The 19,535-nt window shown below is 37.9% G+C and overlaps 1 long non-coding RNA gene across 1 annotated transcript; it reads left to right on the top strand.

The window, feature by feature from the left end:
* The first annotated feature begins 10,002 nt into the window (after window positions 1-10,002).
* Window positions 10,003-15,648, top strand: LOC140953041 (uncharacterized). Its single transcript, XR_012167437.1, has 4 exons — window positions 10,003-10,071; window positions 11,401-11,452; window positions 14,220-14,707; window positions 15,229-15,648. It is a non-coding gene; the product is annotated as an uncharacterized lncRNA (long non-coding RNA).
* The last annotated feature ends 3,887 nt before the right edge of the window (window positions 15,649-19,535 follow it).

Raw genomic sequence — 19,535 nt, 5'->3', positions numbered from 1 at the left:
ATTTGACAAAAAATAATGTACCAATGGTACATTTTTTGTCAAATGTATACATGTAATCACATCTGTTGTTGTGAACAATATCTTACATGCACCTATATCAATAATGCCAGAAACAACTGTTGGAACATGAGGTAAATTTTATTTTTAAAAAAATATCTTTTTTTCATATTTATCAATATCTGATAGGCTTGACTCCTTTCACCAGTGCTAAATATTATGCAAGCGCATACTCCAAAAAAAATTCATTGTGAATGAAGGGGTTAAAAAAAAATCACGCCTACACCAAATCACCCAACCTCCCCTCCCCCTTCTGAAGTACAACAGTTGGCCAGGAGCTCCTGGGTTGGTCCCTTATAAGGCAACGAAAACTAAATAGTGCACAGAAAATGGAACCATAATGCTGCGTTTTTATATATCGGATCACTAAAACAAAATCGACAAACAGACGGCGAAAAGGAAAAGTACGTAAGTAACCCGAGGAAACTCCAAAGCTTATGGCAAATTTAGCACTAAAAGGTCGACTTGTATATTTAAAACCCGGTAAACGATTCGCCTATAATGAAATACAAGACAGTCTTGGACTCTGCATTCCGCATCGTGGATGCACGAATTCGATTCAAGTACTGGATTCCACGCTTTGTCAGTGATACTTGGATTCTGGATTCCTCTCGTTGCCGGGTGGGATTTCGGATTCCTTGAGTTGTATTCCGAATTCCAAAACCCGGCATTCTTGATTCCACGATCAAATTTTCCTAGATCCGGATTTCCTAGCAAAAATTTTCCAGATTCCCGGCCTTCCATTGGGTGAATACGATACTGCTCAGATAGTTTAAGGGTTAAGGTCTTACTTATAAAAAACAGCTACAATGATCGACAGCACAGTGATTCGTGATTAGAATTCATTCTACTTATTGGTCGTTCTAATTGTGATTGACAAAAGTGTCAAAAGTGAATACCTAATATTTTTTGCTTCAGAGCTTGCTTATCATTCTGTTACAAAAAAGATAAGTGTTCAGTTTAGGTAATGTACGCCATTTTATAACTGTATCAGGGCTTTGACGGGAATTGACGATATCAGCTAAGACAAAATTGCATGAAGACCTACGACGGTCGTTTATTTTTTAAAAACAACTTTTAACTTAGATAACGGTGAAAAATAAGTGCATGACTATCTTAGAAACCTGTTTATAATAGGCTTATCTCGAGTTAAGGGCTGTAACTACGACAAGCTCAGTGTTAGCCCAGTTGGCCTGATCAATATTCAGGGTTATTTATTTATTTATTTATTCATTTTTAGGGTCTTTTAACTGCGGAAGAGGATACTTGTTCTTTGCATACAAAGGGATGGAACTTCGTTTGATCCATTGATAATGAAGAAATGGATGATCCCGGCGAAACGGGACGTAAATCTATTGTAGTGAGAGTTGAGTGAAACTTGCGTACTAAACAAAGTTTATTTTACATCTGGGTAGTTAAAGTTAAAAATAATTTAAGGCACGATTAAACACCATCGAAGCTCTGTTTCTATAACAGGCCCAGAAGTCAGTTCCTTTAAATTTAAAATCCCTTAACTTTTCTAAAGTGGTGCCATTCCGCGGGCAAAGTTTCTAAAAATAAACAGCTTAGTTACAACCTTTTTTGTTTTAAGTTACTTGAATACATAAGTTGAATTTAAGTTACCCCAACATTCGTCAACATTTCTTTTCTCCAATGAGCAAGTGCATGCTAATCGAGCCTAGTTACGAAGCACTGAACAAGCAGTTTCAGTTAGTGCAGGTTATGCAGCAGTCAATTCCACCTGCGCCCAGCCCCCCCCCCGGGCTGACCCCCGGGCATTAGCATTTTTTTTGCCTTGGATGGCAAATTCCCGGGGGTGGGGACTCTTGAGCTGTCAAATCCCCCGGGGTGGGGACGAAAAAAGAGGGCCAATGCCCCGTCCTCCGTCAACACTGCAACATTTTTCATTGTGATCGCACAGTCAAATAGTGCCCTTTTAAGCATTTTAATGTGCGATTTTTTGTTTCAATTAACGTCTTTCTTTGTAATAGCGCGAGGATTCTAATTAAGACTTCACGCCGCGACGACATGCACCAGTTTATGGTTTTAGTATTGATATAAAATTATTGACATTAAAATTAATAGAGCCCTGTAAAGTTATATGTTATGAATAGTTTTATAAATATGAAAGGATGTTCTTCAAATAATATGAACAAAAACAAGATTCAATAACCAAAAAACGTTGATTTACATCGATAGCTCCAATTTCGCTACGTATTGCAGTGAAGAAATGCGTACATACATTTAAAATCGAGAACATGCCTTTACAACCCTCTACAATTTATTCCTGTCATTGAAAGATGAGCCAATCTGCGTTTTCCCATTAAAACCGTCTTTGTAGTTATATTCTGATATAGGAAACCGCGTGCGTGTCAAAAGCTCGGGAATGGCCCGGGGGTTGGCAAATGCCCGGCCCCCGGACAGTGCAAAATTTGCAAATGCCCCACCCCCGGGACTGTCAAGGCGGGCAAATGCCCCGCAGTTGCCCGGGGGGGGGGGGCTGGGCGCAGGTGGAATTGACTGATGCATTATTACAAAGAAGAAACGGGCTCTGGACCTCATGGCGAGTGCGACCTTTTAAAGATTTTGTCTAAAGTTGAGTTCACCTGGATGAGTCGCAAACTGTAAGCGTCAGCACCAAGGTAAAGGCACGGATTCCATTGTCGTGTTTCAAAAACAATTCTTAAAAGGTAATTTTAGATTGAGGCTATAATAAACGATCCTGAGGTTTGTTTAGGATGAACTGGTTGCAGTCAGTACATATAAGAAATTAATCAACATTCTATGGTAAAGTACGATTTTGTAAAACACCACCTAAGTCTGCTTTAATAACCGATCTAAGTTGTCTTTGCCACAAGCCGGTCGCTTCAGGTTTAAAAATTGAATTTGTTATCATGGTAGTTTCCGCTTGAGTGAGGGAGTAAAACTTCCTTAGCAACTTCACAGGCAATGTTTATGACCAAACGGCTCAGTTATCACCGAAAATCGTTTTCAATTTATTGGTATAAGAAATTGAAATTAAATATTGGAATCCTAACATTCTACATGCAACTTTTCTCTTACTTTCTTACTTACTTTCTCTATTCTCTCTGATCGTGCCGAGTTGTTAAGAGGTACAAGTACACAACTTAACTTATACCAATAAAAATAAATCCAGACTCTAATTCTTCATTTCGTCTTCAAACAGCACAAAACCAATGGTGAAAGCAGACACCTAGCTACTTGTACTCTAATACATTAAAAAGGAGAATTTAAAGGTACCAATACTAACAATGATTAATTCAAAATAACCCCGGAATTATCAATTGAAAATGGTCTTGGACGTAATTGCTGGGTTCTACGTACTTTAAACTGAGTTGATATTGTTGCTTTCCGCTAAGTCGCTGATACAGTGAAACTTCCCTGTCTAGTAACTCAACAGACAAACTTGAAGTTTATAAACAAACACTCGTTTTATCGTTTTAACGTTTTAACGTCTTATCGTTTTAAGAAATCGAAAGTATTCAGAAGTATTTTCCGGTTTATTTAAATACTAAATTACATTTAATTTTTAGTCTCAACATTTATAATCTTATTTGCGATTGGCTAAGACCAGTTTTTTCCTACTCGGGAATTAAAAGGCTTGAATTTCTCAGCAAAGTTCAGGCCGGTTTGTTTTTAAATTAGCAATTATCCAGCCAAAATACAAGTAAAAAAACACCCGATCGATCGTACAAAGTGCTACGGTAGTAGCATGCATTCAGTAATGCTAATAATTATTATTCTGTGTATAGACCAGTTACATCATGCACTTGTGTATACATGCTTTCTATCACAAAGCTCTGTCCAGCTCAACCAAACATATCCCTTTCTAAAGATTTTTTCAAAGTTTTCTTGCCTGTAAAGGAAAATTGAAACAGTTTTATACGAATTTTTGTGGCCTAATCCGTCAGTGTAAGCTTCATTCTTTATAATTCGTGATAAAAGCGCAGCTGAATAGATCCAAAAGCCTCAGGCTACGGAACCTGTGACCGATAATTGGACCTCATGTGCTATATACGCATTATATCATTAATCACTTCACCCATAAGTAAAATTTAAACAAAGGTTTTCTTTTCATATGGTATTAAAAAAATATAAAACCAAATGAAAGAAGGAAATAAGCATTCAAAGCTTTTTGGGAGCAGTCAATTAAAACCTGTAGGGTAAACGGCTTACCTAACAAACTAGTCTACAAAGATTCATTTTCTAAAAGATACAATGATCGACAGCTTAGTGATACATGATCGGTAGATTTCAATCCACTTTCTTCTTATTGATTGCCTACTGGTCGTTTTAATTGTGATTGACAGAAGAGTAAAAAGTGAATAACTAAAATGTTATGCTTCGGATTCTGCTTATCATTCTGCTACAAAGAAGATAAGTGTTCAGTCCAGGTAATGTACGCCATTTTCTCACTGTATGAGGGTTTTGATGGGAATTGATGATAAGACGAAATTGCTTGACCATTCTAGGGGTCGGTTATAATAAGTGCGGACTTTCTTAGACACCTGTTTATAAGTGGCTTATTTTGAGTTGACGGCTCTGAACGACAAGCTAAGATTTAGCCCAGTTGGCCGGATCAATGCGCAGTGCGCAGTGAGGAAGACTGTGGAAGAGGGTACCAATTTTTTGCCTACAAACAGATAGAACTTCACTTGACTCCAATGATAATGAACAGATAGCTGATCCCGTCAATACGGGACGGTAAACTAATGTAGTTAGTTTATACTCTTGCGCACGAGACAAAATTTAGCTTACACAACTAATCAGGGTACGGAAGGCATCGCAAAGCAAAAAATAATTTAGATCGCCATTTAATTTTAAAACACCATTTAAGCTCTGTTTTTAAAACCGACCCAAATAGATGTTTTTGCCAATAGTCAGCCCTCTGTTGTAAAACACTCTTTACTTTTCTGAAGGAGTGGTTTCCGCTTTAGTGAGAATCAGAAAAACTACTCCAGAAATTCCATAGGAAAAGTTCCTAAAGAAACAATTTAGTTACAACCGATTTTCTTTTTTCATTTTATTTGAATACGGAAATTGAATTTAATTTTACTCTTAACTTTGGACAACATTTTTCCCCGGTGAATACGTGCTACTCGTGCCGAGTAAGTTATGATGCAAACAAACAACTTAAGTGGTTATAAAAATAAAGGCGGAAAATGTTCAGTTTGCGTAAGCTTACTAAAGCCTAAAATTTCTACTAGCAGGTTTCGATATATCTAGCTATATCGATTCTCTCAAAGGGAAATTTTAGGAACACATTGCTAGATTCAAAACATTCCCGAAATGATCAAAGTGAGGTGATCTTTCTATGTCAGAATGAATTGATATTGGTTGACTGAGAGAGTAGAACTTTTCTAGGAACTCAATCGGCAAAATTTGTTAACAGAAACAACAGTAAAACGAGAGATTTTTTTATTAAACTAACTGATTTGACTCAGACAGATGTTTTGAATTTTAGCATTCTGCATTCTATTTCAGTTCTGGTAATGTACGCGATTTTATCACTGTATGATACTTTAAATGGGAATTGGTGATAGCAGCTAAGACGAAATTGCATGAAGACTGAGGGGTCGGATATTTAAACAACTTCTAACTTAGATGACGGTAAAAAATAAGTGTACGGCTATCTTAGAAACCTGTTTATATGTATGGAGCTTCATCTGTAGTTCAGTTGGTCGGATCAATACCCGGAGAATTAAATTGAGGAAGAGGGTATGGTGGTTTCCGCTTCAATGAGGCAATAAGACTTCCCTAGCAACTCAAAAAAGGAAAATTTCTAAATGGCTACAGTTCAATGTAAAACCAAGCATCTGAAAGGTATTCAGAGTTATGTTTTTCATATGGAAACTACCCAACTGACAGTTAAGGCAGTGTTCGCGCGATTGAGAAAGTTGTAATGTTTTAAAGCAAGCAGTGTAGTCTTGTTCGGCCGGTTTTGGCCGGTGCGGCCGTAAATGGATTAAAGTTAATATTTTATAATTAGAGCACGATTAAACATGCCATCGAAGCTCGGATTTTATAACCGGCCCAAAATGTCTGCCAGAAGTCTGTCTCTTCAATTTTAAAATTAGACTTAGTTTCAAAGAGATTTTTCCCCAAGCCATTCCTTGGGCCAATTTCCAAAAAAAAAAAAACCCAACTCACTCATAACTTTATAACTCAGTTTATTTGAATACAGCATTTCTCTTCCTCATGAGAAAGTGCTAATCGTGCCCAGTTACGAAGCAAACAAGCATATTCAGTAAATACAGGTTAGCACGAAGAAGAGAGCCGGCAGCCGGGCTGAAAAATTCAACTATAACCTCATGGCAAAAGCCGACCTTTTAAGATTTTGTCTAAAGTTGAGTTCACCTGGATGTGTCGCATAAGCGTCAGCACCGAAGTAAAGGCACGGATTCCATTGTCGTGTTTCAAAAACAATTCATAAAAGGTATTTTTAGATTGAGACTATAATAGACGATCGTGACATTTCTTTACTGGATGAACTTGCAACTGTTACAGATAACAAATTAATCAACGTTTTGTCGTAAAAATGCGATTTTGTCAAACACCGACTGGGTTCTGCCTTAATAACCGATCTAAGATGTCTTCGCCACAAGTTGGTCGCTTCAGGTTTTTCAAAACTTTGACTTTGCCACTTCAACATGACTTCAATGAGAGAGTAAAACTTCCTTAGCAACTTCACAGGCAATGTTTATGACCATGAAACGGCTCAGCTAACACCGAAAATTATTTTCAATTTATTGATGTAAGAATTCAAAATTTAATCCCTAACATTCTACAACTTTTGTTTTACCCCTTATCGTGCCCTGTTGTTATCGATACAACCAAACAACGTAACTATTAAATACTATTAAAAATAATTTCATGAAGGCTCTACTTCTACGAGAAGCACAAAACTGATGGTGAAAGCAGGCACCTTCTTGTACTCTGACCGCATTCAAAAGGAGAATATTCAAAGGTACCAATCTTGAAAATCATTAATTTTAAAAACCCTGGAATTAATTTTTTGAATTAATGGTCTTGAACGAAAGCGCTGGTTTCTACTTTGAACTGAGTTGATATTGGCGCTTTCCGCTTTGCTGAGACAGTATTTCCCTAGAGACTCAACAGCAAAAGTTATTAAAACAAACACTTCATTTTAAAGCAATTAAAGGTATTAAGAACTTTTTTTTTCAATAATTTTGAAGACCAGATGGAAACTCAGTTGCAACTAGACTGAAACTTACAGTTTTCGTTTTCATATTTACATTTCATTTTTTCGTATGCACTTGTGTAGTGCTGTATCTGACTTCTATCACAAAACCCTCCTTGACAGAAGTGAGTCAAACATGCGAAAATCCGAAAACCAACCATATCTCTTTCTAAAGATGTATTCAAAGATTTTCTCACCTCCAAAGGAAATTTTTCTAAGAATAGTTAGTGGCATTATCCATCAGTATAACCTTCATTCGTGGGAGTTCGTGATAAACGCGCAGCCGAATAACTCTAAAAGCCTCAGGCTATGGAACTTATGAACCATAATTGTACTTAATTGCACACCACTGAAAACCACTGCACGCTTAGCTTTATACCATTTATCAATTCATCCATAAGAAAATTAAAGCATACTGTTTTCTTACTTCTCATAATGTATTGAAATATTAATAAAACCAAATGAGACAAGGAAAACTTTTGGCAGCAGTCAAATAAGACCTGTAGGTTTAAGGTCTTACCAAGACAAGCCTGGAGGCTAAGGAGATTCATTTTCTAAAAGAACCGCTACAATGATTGACAGAACAGTGAAAAATGATTGGTAGATTTTAATCCATTGTTTCTTCTTGGTCGATTTTATTGGTCGTTCTAATTTTGATTGATGGAAGAGTAAAAAGCAGTGGATACTTACTATGTTTTCCTTCAGAGTCTGCTTGTCATTTCGCTACAAAGAAGATACGTGTTCAGTTCCGGTAATTGTGCCAGTTTATCACTGTATGAGGGTTCTGATTAGAATTGGTGATATCAGCTAAGACGAAATTGCATAAAGACTTGAGGGGACAGTTACTTAAACAAAGTGAGTAGCTTAGATAACAGTAGAAAAAATAAGCGTATTTTAGAAACCTATTTATAGTAACTGGCTTGTTTTGAGTTGAGGGCTGTAACTGCGTCAAGCCTAGTTGGCCGGACAAATACCCAATTAATTATTCTTTGCCCACAAACGGATAGCATTTTACTTGACTCCAATGATGATGAAGAAATGGCCGCTCCCGTCAATACGGGACAACTAATCTATTGTAGTAAATTAATACTAGCGCACCAGAAAACATTTACTGAGCTTACATCACTAATCATCCTAGGCAAAGTTGAAAATAATTAAGGCGCCAATTTATGTTAAAACACCGTTTAATCTCCGTTTTTTTAACCAGCCCAAATAGATGTTATACTTGCCAGTAGTCAGTCCCTCTGTTTTAAAACTTTGTTATTTACTTTTCTAAAGTGGAGGAAGTTTCCGCTTCAGTGCGAGGCAGTAAAAGTACGCTACCAACTCCACAGGCAAATTTTCTAAAGAAACAATTTTATCAGTTATGATCGATTTTCTTTTTCAGTTTATTTGAGTACAGAAATTGAATTGAATTTTACTCCTAGCAGTTGGCATTTCTTTTCCCCGGTCAGTAAGGGCTACTTGTGCTAAGTAAGTTATGACACAAATAAACAACTTAAGTGGTTATAGAAACAAAGGCGGAAAAAGTTTAGTTTGCGTAAGCTCTACTGTCTAAAGCCTAAAATTTCTACGAGCAGGTTTCGATATATCTAGCTATATCTACCCTCTCAAAGGGAAATAATGTTAGGATTATCAACTGAACACATTGCTAGATTAAAAACATTCCCGAAATAATGAAAGTGACGTAGCCTTCCTATGTCAGAATGAATTGATATGGTTGACTGAGAGATTAGAACTTAGTAGGAACTCCATCGGCAAAACTTGTTAACAGAAATAGCAGTAAAAGCAGAAAGTAATTAGAGACTTTTTAATTCATTGATTTAAATCAGACATGTTTTGAATTTTAGCATTGTTCAACATTTTTTTTACTCTATGAGAAAGTGCTAATCTTGTCGGCGTTACGCATTTATTAAAGGGCAAATTAAGATGCCAGCACATAATGACAGTCAAAAAATTTACAAAAAAATGTCCGAAGAAAATCAGCCTCTGCCTCAAACCATCATAAAAGGCTACCTTCTCCGAACAGCTCATCAAAAACTACAGCTTAAAGAACTTTTTCTTCCTTCTCTACACGATTGCACATTGGTAGATGTAAAGCAGCACCGTATAAATCATCAAAGTGATCGTTCGCTAAAGTGCCGGTGAACTCTGTTTCAAAAATGAGGGGGACATGGGGGTTTACGGTATTGCGGTATTGGGCTTTTTTTCGTGCGGTATTTCGGTAATTTTGATTTTAACGTGCGGTATTGCGGTATCATCTAGCTCTGCGGTATGCGGTTTTTCATCATTTTGGCTGACGGTATTCGGTGAAATAAGATTGTTCACGGTATTACGGTACCGTTTCAGCCGTTTATTTGCGCTTTCCTTTCGATACAATACGCAAAACAAAACACAGTAGGACATAAAGGTCATTAAAAGTTAATATTTAGAAGTCTTGAGACAGAACGGTAAATGATTAAACCATTGTGGGTCATTTTGTGACAGTTTAATAATGGTCGATAATATACAATGTGATTGTTGTTGCATCCAATGACAATGAGTCGCCTCAAGTTACCTCTGACCAGGCTTTTCGATCTGTGTACGTGTGCCAGTCTGCTACACAGCCGTTTGCAAAAATTTTTTTTGGGATCACTTCCTTGAGAGCTTGGAAACTAAGCTTAGAATAGTAACCAAGCCTTCCCATTTAGTTTCCAATCCTTTCTGAGCCATGTGTATGCAATGTCAAGTTTAGCTGGCAGCCGAAGTCTTATTGCAGTAAAGCTGGAAACTTTTACATTTAATACCGAAAGGTAAGCCGCAGTCAGTGTTTTAATATTTGTTTTAATATTTTTTATCTTCTCTTTTTGCTTGATAAATTTACAATGTGCATTGTCCAACCCCTTTTAAGCATGAAATAAGCTTAAAATATAATAATAAACTTCTAAGTTCTACGAAATTAGACTTTAGTTGTTTTTTCTGCTGTTGTATAACCTTGATCCTGACAAACTAAGACAAGCTGATTTCAATCACTGTTGAAAAATTATCGGCATCTGTATAGATTGGAGTTGAAATTTAATTTGAGGTGATATACACGACCCCATAAGCTTTAAGAGCTTTAAAAACTATAACAACAACGCATATAACAACAACAACATCATTAACTTTGTTATATTGAACAGATATAATTACATCATATTATTATCCCCCCCCCCCCCAAAAAAAAAAGCTATCGTGTTTAAATAAAGATTGTGTATGCATGTATTTATATGTTGTGGTTCAATTTCATCCTTGGTTTAAAATTTTATGTCCTTTTGTTTTACAACTCATTATCATACGTACATACCTCAAAACAAAGGGGAATAGAATTGAAACCAAGAATAAAATTGAACCACAACATATATAACCCTAACCCTAACCCTAGGAAATGCAACTACTATTTTTACTGAGGCCTACCTAGAAATGTGCTTCTGGGACTCATCTTGCCAATGACAGGAGTTAAAATGGCTTGCCAAACACACTTTTTGTATCTGTTACTAAGGTTAAGCTTTTTCCAGAGTTCTATGTTGAATACTCAGGGACCAGGAAGCTATGGGGCTGGGTGAAGAGTAGAGCCCCCACGAACAACTTCATCAGGATTTTTTGAAATATTACATTTACAATAAAATTTAGTGCTTATAATATTTGTGTTATAAAGCAAACACAATTTATTCTGTTAAATGTACGTTTTTTGTGCAGAAAACTGACCGAATGGTCATAATAATTTGATAAAATCTCCGAACTGTTAGAAATAAATGTGTTCTTGGTGTTGTCAGAATCTCAAAAATGTCAAAACTTTCCAGTAGTGGCACTGGGAAGGGGAAGAGCTTGCACCTCTAACATGCTCCCTGGTCCCTGATATGGTCTAACTTCAAAACAGATCTGACATCAGTAATCTAACATGACATTAGTGATTTTTCACTCTTGTGAATAACAATTTATTGTTGCCAAGTTACAATGAACCTACATGGAGTCCTCCATCTGTGTTATGGATATTATTGTAATTGTTTCAATAATCAAAGTTAATTGCAAGGGAAAAAAGTTCTACACATGACCGTATTAATGCTAAGCCATTTCTATGTTTTTTGCCTCCTCTAACACAGTGGATTCAGAACTTCTTTCAGAGATTGCTCTATCTTTTAGGACCAGCATTAGGTAAGTTTTTCTTGATGTTTTGGGCAAGGTTTCTCTTTCTTTTTTGACTGTTGAATGTTTTTCTAACTTTCATGTTGGCATCTTTGCTACTGTTTGATAACATGGGACGACGACCACTTGGTTGTGCACTTGTAGATTTTATGCCAGATTTCCTTCTGGAAATAGCTGTTGGTTGTACTTTAATTCTTGAGTTGTTATGCAAGACTGGCAAATAATTTCCACCCCTATCTTTTCCAAACTGTGCATAGGCAGTAGCAAGTGAAGCAACTGGTGCTTGTCCCCTACACTTTGAAATGATTTTCCTATACAAAGTCAGGTATTTATAATAGCAGAGCCTGAAGTTAGTATCACTTGTTCTAAGCTTGTACTCAATATCTTGGGAGACTTGTTGGTGAAGCTTTATTATTTGGTCAACTGATAACTCAGCATCTGGCAAATTGGCATCTGTTTGTGAACTGATGCAGTTGTCATTGGTTTCTGTGCTAATACTTTCTTGTGAGTCAGCAGGCATTGAAGGTAATATTACTTGCTGTTCATCATGATCCTTGTCTTGGTCTTTGTAGAAGTGAGGACTGCTTTCAATTTCTTTTTGGTGAAGGCTTACAAACTGAGTGACACTGAAATTGTTGTTATTCCCAACAGCAAGAATAGCAAGGTTGAATCTCTCCTTTGCTGTTTGAGGAACAAAGTTTATGTTGCTTATTCCAAATTTCAATGCCACAGCTGCTTGGTGGGGGCAGGCATTTCCACTTGTTCCCTGTGGGCATGTACAGGTTCCTATTGTACAGTCAACAGTGTATATGATGTTGTTGTCCTCCCTGCTGGGCACATGGAATTTGCTTGGATTTTTTTCATCTATGGTTATTGTGCTTTGACTAACAGAGCTAGCTGATCTCCCAAAACAACGTGATGCAAGGTGTAGATTTTGTGGTTTACCAAAAGCCAAGGAAAGGAGTTTTCGTTGAAAGTACATTTCTAAGTCTTCTGTGATAAATTTAAATAACTCAATAAGGTTGTAAGCTCTCATTCTTCTTAACACTACACATTTAAAAACAAAGATCATAGACTCTGTGTAGTTGTCTGTATTATTGCCTCGTGTTCTCAGATTTCCTCTGTAAGAAAGTGCCCATTCCTTCCTTCTATCTATGGCCTTGTTTAAATATTCTTTGTATGGGGAATATTTCTGTAATACAGTGTCTGATGGAAAAAGCTGCACAATCTCTTCAAATTCTTGTTGGGTTTTGGCAAACACAAGGTCCTGCATTATGGACATCAAGTGTTGTCTGTCATCCTTTAAAATGGAGTGTTTGGAGTCCAGTAGCCATCTCCATGTTGCTTGCAAAAAGTGAAAAATGCACAGCAGGAGTGTTGCCTGTTGCCAGTGGACTCTAAGAGCTTGTCTCTGGCCAGTGTCATCATCTGTCATGAAAATTTCAGGTCCTTTTTGGGGACCTTTACCACCGAAAGCATGACTTGGCAGAATGAATTTCAATTTTTCCAGACAGTTTTCAAGACATGGCTGTGATTGGCTTGATGTTACCCAGACTCCAAGAGGTAATGCTCCACACGGATGATGAGTGCACATAAAGAAGACAGGGTTGTTGTATCGATCAAGGCTCCCTGACGAGTCCATAAAGGCCATCTCACCAGCTTGCCTAGTTTCATGTACACGTGACATCAAAGGGGTGCATATGGATAAGATGAGATCTTGTTTGTCTGGACCATTTCCATTAACCCTTTGCAAGTAACACTTGCCTCCCTTATCTGCATTATTCTTGTTGTAGTCATCAACAATTTCTTCCAGGCGATCAAACATTGCAGATCCATTCGATGGACCCTTCTTTTCAACCAGCCATTTGTCATGTAAATTGTTAACGTCTCTCAGAGAAGGGCACATTCTCCGATCGGCCAGTAGCATGAGAGTTACTGGATCCTTCATCAACAGGGTTTCATGATGATGAAATGCTTCTGAGGCACTCATACCCTCTTCAAAATAAGCAAAAAATGTTTCTTTGGTTGCTGGCAAAATAGGGCAAAATGAAGTTAAATGAAAGCAATCCACACTGTGATTGTGGTTCCACCAAAGCTCTATTTCACACAGAAATGGCATACCGGTACTTTTTTTTCTGTTAATTCTAATGGACATTTTGCTCGCACAATCTGTTTTCTTTTCCCTTGCTTTTGATAGCAAGTGCAACTTGCATCCTTCCTTGTCACTGTTGTCTTTGTGTGTCCTGTGCCTCTTTTCTTTTCTTTGCAGTGCAGCCTCCTTTGCTGCCACTTGCTTTTTTGTTAATTTCTTGCGTTTACACTGACAAATGTACCATCGTGCATAAATGACTTTTACCCCCTTTCGCTTGTAACCACCCTGTGCATTGTATTTAATATTTGAAGATGTTGTAAATTGCTGCAGCCACTGGTCAACATCTTCCTTGGTTGTGATGTTACTTACGGACAATTTTACATAGAAGTTTTCTTGCGGTGCACCTGTAAAGTTTTGTGATGGAATTTCTCTGAATTCATGGCAGCTGTATTGATAACCAGTTGGCAATACTTTTTGAACAGACTGTGGAATCTGATGGCTTCTACTAGAATCAGCTTGATCTGCATCTTTGGCATATGTGTGGTCATCTATGTGGCTTGCTGTTGTATTACAGGGGGTAATATGGGAATTTGACTCAGGATCTTTTTTGGGTCGTTTTTTAGGACTTTCAAAGTCAGAATCAGAATCTGATGGGTAATGTGTCTTTTGTGCCTTTCCTTTCAGACTTGTGCAAGAGGGATTGGTGTCTATTACACTGTCTTTGGAGAGACCATAACATTCCACCGAATGATGATCTGGTTCTGTGGACATGTTGCAAAGGGGGCCACCATTGGCGATATCCAAGATCAAGGAATATCTGAAGTCATTAATTTGCTTCTGTGAAAAGTCCAGTGGCCGTCCCTCTGCAATATGTTGTGCCCATTTCACAACAAAGACACCACAGTCAACTGAATTGGATTGTTGTTCAATTTCAGTAGATGGAATTACATAATACTGCCATTCTTTCCAATCAATTACTTTGCTTTGGCTGACAAACACACACTCTAAAAAATTAGTGAACCTTGTGAACGCAGTTAAGGCACCAACACCATTATACAAAGAGTCAAGGTAAACCATTCTCTTCTGTTTCATCTCAATGACAACAAGGCACCAGTGATCCCCATGCAGTGCAGGGCACAGGATTGTGTCAGATGTTGGAAGATTCTGATACAGTAAGTCATATTTACGCTTCAAAAAGGTATTCATTGAGAAATGTGTCATGTTGTTGTAGACATCAGAGTTGACAGTAGAAACATTATCTTTACTGGCTCGAGACTGATTTTCTATTAGCAAAAAAAGATAGTCCATTACAAAATTGGAAAGTTTTCCTTCACTGATCTTGTGTTTAGCTGGAAGGAGCTTCTCAACATCAGTTGGCTCCCATGCTTTAACTCTAGGATGCCCTACAATTTCAACCCCAGCCATGGCAATCCCTTCTGCTTTTCTGATAGATGCTGTGTCCAAAGTGGAATATTTCCAGGATACACTTCCAGTAGCAGTCTTGAAAATTCCAGGTTTTCCAGCTTTTGATGTGTAGTAACCAGGGGGGATAGAAGACTTGATAGGAAACATCTTGCCTTTTTGGGTCTTAAGGGGCACTTGGGGTTGACAATTTTTTTTTACCTTTAAATTGCTCGACATTGCAGAAACGTGTCTAACCTCTTGCACGTCTTCAACGTCATCTTTCTCATAGAAAAGGAGGTATGCTTCTTGGCTTGTGGCTTCCAGAGCTGAAGACTGGCGGACAGTGGCATCACTTGAATAATACCACTCGTCTCCTCTTTTGAAGTAACAAATGTAATGACCAGAGGAAATCTTGGTGCCTTCATGGACAAGAACAGCTTTCAGTTGATATGAGACATCAGTTGCTGTGGTTCCTTTGTCTGAAGAGTTATGGTGTTCCGGAAAAAAAACTTTCTCCTTGTAATCTATCAAGTTGCCAAGCTTTTTACCATCATTTTGAAATCTTACAATCTGAATGCACAATGACGGAGGGGATTGGCATGTGAGCAACCTCTTCCATGCATCAGTACTTTTTGAGCAACTGATGGAGTAAAAATGGAACAGAAATAATTCAACATTTACCAGAGGACAAACAGATTACCTAAGGCCAGGTTGACTTACTTTTACATTTTTGAATAAATCCTTTTTTTAATAAACATAACAAGTTGCTTGTTTATGTTGTTTTTTGCTTGTGTATGTTGGTTTGTGTTTGAGTTGAACATTATTGCACTTTTGTTACCTGCTACAATAATAAGATGATTCCAGTTCCACTGGGTGGGAATAATCCTTCAAGAAGCTCTGTACAGTGCAACCCTTTCAATTGAATAAAGAAAGAAATTAGGACAGGAAAAAGAGGGAATAATAGCCACCAGTAATTAGACATATAACTTTGGCCCATTGAATCATCTTACCTGCAAAATGTATCTCGCCAGACTTAATAATATATTTACTAGAAATATGTGTATCACAGAACCTCTTGAGGCTCGGGGAGAGGGGGTGGGGAGGGTGATAAAATGTAAGGGATGGAAGGGGGGAGAGAATTGGAATACAGTGTGTAAATTGAATTGAAAAGCAGGTTTCCACACACTCAGGGTCTAATATTGGAAGGTGAAGGTGAGATGTACTTACTATCCTTTGGATAAACCACTGCTCTAGCATCAAAAAGAATCACATGGTATTTCAATGGGGTTCCTAAGTTGCATTTTCCTGTTGTCAGGTTTGTGTCAACATTCAACATTCCATTTTTTAATGTAAATAATTATTAAATTTTGTTGAATTAGCAAAATCAGGATCAATGACTTTTATTGTGGTCTGCCTGGTACTAATTTTTTTTGTGTACTTAGGTATTTGTCTTTGGGACTGCCTTCAGAGATGTAAAATGAAAAAAAATAATTCTTCATAACATTTATTCATACCTTTGTGATATGTAGTGGGAGAATAGTTTCCATTGTAGTGGTAGAAGTGACACTGCTACATGATGAACACATTACTTCACTCCTAAGCTCAAAGAAAAAGGATCGCAGAAAGGCAAGGTTGCAGTTGGCAGGAATTAAATTTTGACTCTTGTACTGGTTTGCAGTGAGTCCAAGTACCCTGCAAAATTCTTGAAAGAACTCTGCTGCACACTGTTGCTGGCCCTTTTGAATTAGGCTACTAACTTGTGGTAGACAGGAAAGCAATGTTGTTGGGCGAACTATTCCAGGCACAGTCCCATACAAGTTCAGAAAATTGAGAGTGCTACACAGCAAGCACAACCGACCTAGAATAATTTGTGGATTATGGTAGAAAAGCCTTTGTGTCAATACCTGGCCAGGAACATGACTAATAAGATATGTTGAGTTTCACTTGTGCTCTAATGAAAATCTTTTATTATTTTCAAAACAAAGCAATAACACAGATCAACGATTCAAAAGGACTGGTGAATTAAGCGTATCAAATAATAATAACTCCACTTTGACTACTTGTTCATTTTGTGGCCCGAAAAAATATTGCAATGTTTTCTTTTTACTTTCTTCCTTTTTCATTTCTTGTTTCCAGCTTTATTATAACCTTAATTACTATGAGGCTTATTATAAATAAATATATATAAGAATTAGGTGGTGGTTGTGCGAGGTTTAACTCTTGAGGGGAGGGATGGGTGATTTCTGGTCATAAAGAATTTTTTTTTTCTAGCAAGCAATCTGGTTGGCAGGATATTTTTTCCCTTTTTTTCCCTTAAGCTTTCTATTACATTTGTGCTGCATGCAAATTTTTTTCTTACGACAAGCGCTTGCAGGAATGTTTTTTCAAAATCACCCACCCTCCCCCTCCCCCTCAAGAGTTAAATGGTCCGCCTCTTATGCAAATTGTGTTCGCACAGTAAGCTATTTAAACCTGTAAGTGCATTACAATGCTGTAGAATATATGCCTAATTCAACAATTGGCTGGCCGCCTCAATGTTTATTGTTCTCTTACGAGTTAAACGACAATGAAGGTTTTCAATACCTGTTCTCGATGAGGTGCACTTCTTGCGATTGTGCTTCACGCCAGCGAGTCCTTCTACAAAACATGTCACTGACAGGAGACCTTGAAGGACGCTATTCAAAAAGCAAGTATTCCCGAGGTTGGAAATTCCCTTTGGATTCATTTCGGAAGCGACTGCTGTCAGAATTAAAATTTTTAATTCGAAGAAGAAAGAGTAACGCAAAGACAGGACGTTCGTGTACACACACAGCGACAGCATGCACAGCGACATTCGATGAGATAATTTCATTTCTTTCCCGCGTAAAAAACCAAAAAGTTAATAGATAACTTTCCCGCGAAAGTTTAAAAAAATTCCGTACCCTGTACCCCTGCTTTCACCCTTCTAACCGTCAGGGGATCTGGGCGCAGGCCGTCCAACCCATCAGGAGGCTTGGTTGCTGATTTCAGCCTGGTTCCCAAGAAAGTGATCCCAAAAAAAATTTTCGCCAGTCAGCTTTCGCTTGCGTGCACAGGGAACCTACGCGATAACAGGCAACCCAGAAGATTAGGAGGCGTTCTTCCTTCGTCGAACGCAATAATACTTCAAGGTTGCTCCCCTGAGGTTTTTCCTGTGGAGCTAATTTGTATTCAACTTTGGGCTTGTGAACTCGCATAATTAACTGATTAACCGTGCGTGAAAATGACAAGACTTTCATTTCCTCGAGATAGATGGGAGAAAACTGTTCTGTAATAGTCAGACAAACTTGAAATAAAGCGTTTTCAGCTCCAATTTGTGTATATGTGCCTGTGTTTTGTTTACATATCCGAGTTTTAGCGCTAAATAAGATATAGGAAGCCGTTTCTCGCGTTGCTAGGTGATCGCTCTTATTTTCCTTATAATCAAGTTACTTACCGGGCAAGTCTAGGCAAGCCTATTGTTCCTATTGTAGTAGAGTGACGCTCATTAGTAAACCTATCCACTTCATTATATATGGAGGAAGACACTTAATTAGTATGCAGGAAATCCAAATTAGTATGCGGGAAGGCAGTGAGCAGAATTTTATGCCGTTCAAACAATAAAAAACACGGCAACCAAACAGAATTCTTCGTCAAACGAGACAGCCAATGAGCGCCTTTCTACTTCCGGTCAACCAATCAAAACAACTATGACATCATAGTACCCCGGAATACATATGACATCATCTTCTGAAAATAACTAAAACCTGTCAAACCGGTGATACCAACCATGACCACCACAAGATAAAAATAGAACATGACATCATTGATAAACCCGTCAAACTGGATATACTTAATAAGATTCCACCCCAAGTTAATAAGATACCACAGCATTTTATTTATGAGATCAAGACAAAAGGTTATGACGTCATTGGCGTTAATTTATTCCTGCCCAAGTTAATGAAATTCCTGCCCAAAAAACCGGAGTTAAACATCCTTCCTATACTACTAAGGCTTGCCTGTAAATTCAAATATATATTAAAATGGGTTGTGAGGAGGGTGGTTTTCAAGCTTTCCTCACACAGCCACCTCTTTTAATTGTTTGCCCTGAGTTGATCATTTGGCGGTTATCCATTTACGGCTCTGCAATGGTCTGAAACGTCGGTGCAGTATTTCATGTCAAGCCAAGGCGGTAAGTACCTCATGTGAAGCCAACATATGTGACCCTCCACAGGAATTTGATGCTAAAGGTGAAAGCACGCTCACGACACGCTTGCACGACACGCTTAGCGTGCCGTAGATCACGGATATGCGTATATTAAATTGAAAAAACAAAGACGGACACACTTGCCTTTGTTTTGGTAAATTTAACACGCTAGACCTTTCGTTTTTTTGTGGCGTGCCATATGTCACGGTAAGTGTGCGAATTATAGCACGCTTAGCGTGCAATTTAGGTAAGACACGCTGAACACCCTTGATTATTAAAACCGCTAAGATGCTACAAATGGCTTGGGTTTTCAGCGGATTTAAAAGGCATTGATAACTGGTCGAAGTGAATCAAATATACCAATTGAGACTGTTTTGGAGTTTGATCGTAAC

Source organism: Porites lutea, chromosome 11 (genome assembly GCF_958299795.1).
Source record: "Porites lutea chromosome 11, jaPorLute2.1, whole genome shotgun sequence".
NCBI lineage: Eukaryota > Metazoa > Cnidaria > Anthozoa > Scleractinia > Poritidae > Porites > Porites lutea.
Note: the sequence above shows the minus strand (reverse complement) of the source record. Positions and strands in the feature narration are given on the sequence as shown.